Genomic DNA, 7,584 nt, shown 5'->3' with positions numbered 1-7,584 from the left:
ATAGATAAATGGATATGGCTGTATTAATTAAGCAGAGTCCATGGACCATGAGAACAAGTCGCGTAGACAATTTCAACAATGAACTGACATTCTTGAATTTCAATACTCCATCAATTTCATATGTCTCGCTTGCATTACTATAAATAAGCAACTCTCGCAAACCTTCACTTTAGTTAAGTAGTCTTAATCCTATCAATCTAATTAAGTAGTCTTTAGCATGGGAAATTATTCAGTACTTTCTGTTGTCTTGTTTTCAATACTTGTAGCTCATTTTACTACCCTCAACCACCATGTTTCTGCAGCTGAAACTTGTAGGTTCCCAGCAATTTTCAACTTCGGTGATGCAAACTCGGACACTGGTGCATTTGCTGCCTGGTTTTTTCGGCAACACCCCTTTTTTTGGCCAGTCTTTCTTCGGTGGATCAGCAGGACGAGTGTCTGATGGACGCCTCTTGATCGATTTCATTGGTCCGTTCGTGTTCTTGGCACATCGCTCTATTCGTGTCGAATATCCTGACTTGCTAGCATGCATTTTTGATAATGATACTTAATTTTGCGTAAATTGGCTTGCATGACTAATGTTTTCCTTTTGTGATGTGTTTAGCAAGTAGCTTAGGCTTACCATTCCTACATCCATATATGGATTCTCTGGGCGCTGACTTTTGCTCATGGTGCAAACTTTGCTGAAATTTTATCCACCATTGCACTTCCCACATCCAACATCATTCCTGCTGTTTAGACCACCCCGTGGACTTAATCCCATCATCTCGACATTCAGGTGTCTCAGTTTGCACAGTTCGTAAATCGATCACAGGACTATCAGACAACGAGGTGCGCCTATACCATCTTTCCTTAAAATTCATCAACATCATGTAGTTACTATTATTAACATTATTTTTATGTAACAGATCGATTAATAAAGTATTGTTGATCTTTTTCAGGAGGAGTGTTTAGGGCAGTTGATGCCAAAGCCGCAATATTTTGGCCCAGGCTTTGTACACAATTGATATAGGCCAAATTGATATGACCAAGAGTTGTTGGCCAATAAGACTGACGATGAAGTTAAAGCAGTTGTACCAGGCTTGATTGCTAGCTTATCATCCAATATCAAGGTAATCATTCATATGTGTACCTACGCATATATTCTCAAATAATCACTTGTTCTCGCGCTAAAAAAATTTCACGCCTGAATGTAAAACCTGCATATACATCTAAAAGTTTATAAGCTTGTGAAATACTTATAGTTGAGCATATGTAAAATTTCAGGTATATATAGCTGGGATGGTAGATCATTTTGGATACAAACATCGGACTAATGGTTGTCTTCCGATTCTTTTGACTCTGGCTCCGTCCCAGACAATCAACTTGACAGTGCCGGTTGTGCAAAACGCTACAATGATTTAACCCAATACTTCAATTCCGAGTTAAAGAAGAGTGTGGAGCAACCTTCGGAAAGACCTCCCCCTCAGCAGCATTCACATATGTAGATGTATATACTGCTAAATATTCTCTTTATCAACAACCAGCAAAATCGGTACATTTATCCATCATGCTCCTTCATTAGTAAAAATACGAATGTATTTGTGTATTGGAGAGTAGGTTTTACTGATGTTGTGTTAATAAATCTGAAATGCAGGATTCACACATCCTCTGGAATCATGTGTGGATTTGGGGAAGATACAATTACGGAGAAAACAGCTGTGCGGGTCAACAATAACTGTGAACGGGACTCAAGAACTGTCGGACCCTGCCCAGATCCCAAAGAGTACATCAACTACGAAGGCCAAACCTACACTCAGGCAGCTGATCAATTACTTTTAACAAGATTTCCTCTGGAATATTTTCCGACCCCCCTAATTCCTTGAAAGCAGCTTGCCCAAATAGTTAATTTCCTGCACTAACCTTATTTTCATGCTCATGAGATCTGAGCTTCTCGCCGGGATCTTTTTCTTTTGTATACTCAATATCAACATGCACTAATTATAATTTTACTTTGGATCTGTCAAATCTCTGATATTCAATAAAACATTAGAATGTAAAAATTAGCACGTCGTCGAGATTTGGTATCTTCGTGGTGAATTTATAGTGTAATCAATTAACTGCGTGTAACTTTGTGGTTATGCTGTTGCTTTCAACGTTGTCATGGCCTATTGTCCAAATTAATGTGTCAATTAAATTGCTAATCCTGATATTCCGGGGCTCTTTTTCTGCTGATTACATAACTGATTCTATGGTTGAATTTGGATACCATTTTACAGACTAAAGTTGTTGGTTGATAAAGTGTCACATTATGTGATTGCAGAAACATGAAACACATAGACAATAGCATACATGATAAAAGCTAAATCATTGCAGGAAACCTATATGTCATCAACACGAGCGAATGAAAATTGGGGACAAGCTGTTTTCAATGAATTAGGTGGATGGGAAAGTTGTCCGGTGGAAATCTTGTTAAATGTAATTTCATCGGCAGCCTGAGTGTAGGTTTGGCCTTCGTAGTTTATGTAGTCGGATGGATTTTCACAGGGTACAACGGTAAATTGAGTCCCATTCACTGTTATCGTTGAACCGCACAAGCTGTTCTCGCCATAGTTGTATCTTCCTCCATATCCACAACATGCTTCCAGTGGATGTGTGAATCCTGCATTTCAGATTTAATAACAACAACATTATTAAGGACGCCTATATATATTTTTGATACACACCTTAAATTTAACTAAATCCGTCCCATTTATGATAATTCTTTCATTTTCCGTCATATCTGTGTTAAGTATGTGAGGGAGTACTTGTTCATTTCAGCAGCGGTGTCGGTATACTTACCGTATCTTTCTGGTTCCTGATAAAGAGAGTATCTAGCCGAATATATGTCAACATATGTGAAAGCTGCCAAGGGGAAGTCTGTTCCAAGTCCATCAACACCTCTTTTTAACTCTGTATTGAAGTACTGAGTTAAAACATTGTAGCGTATGGCACAACCAGCACTATCAAGTTGATCGTCCGGGACCGGAGCCAGGGTCAAAAGAATCGGAAGACAGCCATTAGGCCCCAGGTTGTGGATCCAAAATGATCTACCTCCCAAGCTATATAATATCTGGAATTTTACATATGCTCAACAATAATATTATTTCAAAAGACTGCATATCTATATCCAGAAAGACTGAGAAACTAAAGCAGTTAGTTCTGTGTATGATTTACCTTTATATTTGCTGTTAACCTATTGATCAAGCCCGGTACAATTGCTCTAACTTCGTCGTCAGTCCTATTATTGAGGAACTCTTGGGTGAGATCAATCTGGCCTATATCAATAGTATATAAAGCTTGCACAAAGTCTTCTGGTTCTGGCATAAACTTCTCAAACGCTCTTCCTGAGAAAGATATATAAGCGGTAAATATATATAAACAGATTGAAGTACTCGTATGTTTTTATTAATTTCAAAGAAAAATAGTAAGCAGGTGTACCTTGTGTTTGTGATCGATTAGTGAATTGTGAGAACTGAGACACGACCTGAATGTCGAGATTGACAGGATTAAGTCCACGTGGTGGGGGAGTAGAGGGAATGACATTGGCAGTAGGAAGTTGAATAGTGGAGAAACGTTGGCAAAGTTAGCACCGTGAGAGAAGTTGGCGCCCAGGGAATCCATGTAGGGATGTAGGAACGGTAAGCCTAATTCAGTTGCTAAAAAGAAACAATATCATTACTCATGCAAAGTCAATATATAAGAAAAAGAATCACCGAGTAGACAAAATATTAGGGCAGCTATTAAAAAGGCATACCAATGAAATCGATGAGGAGGCGTCCATCGGAAACTCTTCCTGCAGATCCATTAAGTAGGACTGACCAAAGAAAGGCGACTGCCCGAAAAACCAAGCAGCAAATGCACCAGTGTCGGAGTTTCCATCCCCGAAGTTGAAAATTGCAGGAAAATCACAATGTTTTGAACATGCAGAACATGTGATTGAGATACAGAATCGAAAATAGAAAACAGAGAGTGCAGAGTACATGCCCATACTTAAAATACTTGGTTGTTTTTGGAGAATGAAAATGTAAAATGGGGGTATTGAATATTTGGAATGAGTTCAAGGCAAGTAGATTTATATGATGTAGTCTTTACTTAAATTCGCACTTCACCACCCAGCCTCAGTACCTGTTGACAGGGACGGAGGCAGTCCGGCCACCCCCAAACTCCTGTATATTTGTGAAATTAGTATTAAAATTTATGAATTTTTTTAAATATTTATATATTTAGTAGTAAAAAATTTTATTTTTAACTTTCGCCCCGTAAAAATATATAAATTTTATGAATTTAGTACTAAAATTAATGATGTTTACAATAATAATAAATTTAGATACACGAATTTAAGTATATTATTATGTACATTAAAGTTGTTAAAAATTATATTTATTAATTTATTTAATATATAATAAATTTAAAATATATATTAGTTACTCCGAAAAAAATTTCGCCACCCCACCCACCTGTTTCTGGCTCCGTCCATGGCTGTTGATAATAAGAACTCAAAGATTTGAGTCTCCGTTTAAGTTTGCAAATAGTTAAATTACTAAGTTGATCATAATAAAAATCTTATACGACTCTGTTTAAACGCCGTGTGATTATCAAAGTTAACTGATAGTTAAACTTGCGGTGCATGTTCTTCTTCACATCCCCGGTATATTTCAAGTAAAGCAGTAATTTTAGGAATATGATTAATGCAAATAATTAACTCAAGATAGATATGAACACGGAGAAGAGAGTTGTTCATGAGCAAAATATTAGCCAAGTTAAACATGAAAATGTGTTCAATAATGAGACGAGCTTTAGAAATTACATTCTTATAGAAACTAAAATTGGGATATTCAAATATGTTAATTAAACTTACATTAGAATTCATTTTAGTTGTTATCGTGGTTCTTGAATTATAAATTATATTATTAAATGGTTAATATACGAGATTTATTATGATTTAATATTCACGGTGACATTTTCGTATTTTTTAATAATATATCAAGATTCAGTTTCAAGAATATTTGTATTAGAGAAAACTCTTAAATAAACATAACATACAAAAACGATTATAATCAGAAAATACTTAAACTTCTATCCATTATTCAATTGATGGAATTGACATTAATCATACATGTAGGTCTATTTATTTTGTTGTGCAAGGCCTATACTGCAACAAAACTAAATCAAATTGACAATTCTTAGTAAGTTGTATGATAATCTAAGTTTACATTTTGTATTGTAACACTTAAGTCTGTAAAAATGTAAATAGAATAGACTAAAGTATTTTTCTATAAACAGTCTCAAGCCTAAGAATAAACTCTGGAAGAAGATCATGAAAATCATGACTCAGAGAAAATGTGAAGAAATTTGGAGTTGAATAAATCTGTTTTGTGAAAAATATTCTCAGTCAAGAAGTCTATAAGTATCAGATTAAGTGTTATAGAGAAGTCATTCGAGAACTCCAGAATGACTTATCGAGAAGTCAAGAAAAGCCACTAGACTACTCAGAGATATCGACAAGTCAAATTGAATACATGAAGATTGGAGATATCGACAAGTCATTTTTTCACTTGAGAACTCTGAGATATCGACAAGTCAAAATATCAATAGAGATCTCTGAGACAACGATAAGTCAAAATAACACTAGAGATCTCTGAGACATCGATAAGTCAATTTGTCACTAGAGAACTCACAGATATCGATAAGTCAAAGTGAAGACATGAAGGAGAGATCTCGACAAACCAAATTCTCTTATAGAGAACTCAGAGATTTCGATAAGTCAATCAACTATAGAGCTATTAGAGATCTCGATAAGTCATTATGCTTATCGAGATGTCGAGTTCTCTATATGACTAACTGGAGATATCGAAGTAAAACTCAAGTACATAATGCAGATCAGTTTAATATCCAAGATTATCAATCAACAAACAAATCAATCACTGATTTGAAAAGTCTACAAAAGCAGCTTGAAGAGTACAAGATCAAAGGCCAAGATTAACTGGAAAAGTAAAGTCACAAGCATGCACGATTTGCAAAGATACACTAAGACAGAAATAGAAAGATTGGTTATCCAAAAGTTGGGTTTAGTACATACTGTTGCATGCTGTGTAAAAATCAGTGTTTACTCTTCTATAAAGTAAACATTGGATGCTTTGTTTTAGAGATAACAAATAGATTTAAAATTTCTTGTAACTCTTAAGAGAGAAGCTGAGTTCTTAACATACTAAGAACCCATAAATTTATAGCAAACACTAGCTTGATTTTAATATAAAATTAAGTGAGTTTTGAAAGATAATTGTGTTCATATGCATGTTTTAATTATTCTGTTAAAACACATTATCTCTACAAATAGATTACAGATTAAAGATCTTGGAAGAATGAATACACAGAAACTTAGCAGTATCAATTCCCCACCTTTGACAGATCTAACTATACACTATGGAAAAAGAAAATGCCGTTGTTCATCAAGATGACTAGTCTACTATACATTCAGATCCTCAAAAATGGACCCTTCACTCATATGGTAAGAGTTGAGGAATCTACAGATGGGGACATGGTCATTCCAGCATATTATGCTCCTAAAGACCCTTCAGAATACACTGAGCCTGAGAAAGAAAAAGTATCACTAGATAGTGGCTTGCAGCTGATCTTGATAGAGTCACTTGACAATGTAATGTACAATAACATTGTCAACTGTGACACAGTCAAACAAATCTGGGAGAAAATAGAGATCTTGTGTGAAGGAACAGAGGAGGTTAGGTCAAACCAAAGGAAGATTCTTGTTTCTTAGTATGAGGGGTTTATGACTAAACCAAAAGAAGGAATCACTGAAGTTTTTGAAAGGTTCAATAAATTGATAAATGACTTGCAGCTACATGATAAATATGATGAGGCTGAGGTGGTTAACCTAAAGTTTCTGCTAGCCCTTCCTGACCATCTTGAACAAAAAATATTAGCCATTAGAGAAAGAAGAGATTTGAGCAGAATAACTTTGGAAGTTCTATATGGAATCTTGAAAACTTATGAACTTGAAATGATGCAAAGAAAGTCATTGAAAGCACACCATGGTCATATTATTGATGGTTCAAGTGCTTTAACTGTAAATGACAGAGAAGAAAGTGAAGATGAGCAAGATGATCAAGTTTCAGTTGTTCAATCTATAGAACAGAAGAGCAAAGGACCTTAGAAACAAGTTGTGTTGGAACTGGAGGAAAATGAATATTATACCTTGGATGAGCTAGATGAAATGGACCAATTCATGGCTTACTTGGCTCGGAAGTTCTCCAATATAAGAGTCAAGAAGCCAAGGTTCTTCAAAGGCAAGGGACAATCCTCCAACAGCAACAATTGGAAACCAAAAACTCAGTACAATTCAGTTAGCAAAGGTGGCTACAAAACAGGATCTGTGGACAGATCAAAGATAAGGTGCTTTATGTTGGGAACCACGGACTTAGGGTGTTACTACGTTTTATGATAAAGATTACGAAAAGAGGATTACCTTGTTAATGGTTGATTCCACGCTCTTCTATTGTATTCCCAAATTCCCTTGAGCGAAGTGTGGCCTCCGTCTTCTCAAGT

At 35.7% G+C, this 7,584-nt stretch overlaps 2 pseudogenes; one reads left to right on the top strand and one right to left on the bottom strand.

Annotated features, from left to right (window-relative positions):
• The first annotated feature begins 217 nt into the window (after positions 1-217).
• On the top strand, positions 218-1,404 carry LOC141690678 (esterase-like; annotated as a pseudogene).
• Positions 1,405-2,248: 844 nt separating this feature from the next.
• On the bottom strand, positions 2,249-4,024 carry LOC141689324 (esterase-like; annotated as a pseudogene).
• Between the last annotated feature and the right edge of the window lie 3,560 nt (positions 4,025-7,584).

The sequence above is a fragment of the Apium graveolens genome, chromosome 10 (assembly GCF_009905375.1).
Source record: "Apium graveolens cultivar Ventura chromosome 10, ASM990537v1, whole genome shotgun sequence".
Lineage (NCBI taxonomy): Eukaryota > Viridiplantae > Streptophyta > Magnoliopsida > Apiales > Apiaceae > Apium > Apium graveolens.
The sequence above is the reverse complement of the archived record's forward strand: the minus strand, read 5'-3'. Positions and strand labels throughout refer to the sequence as shown.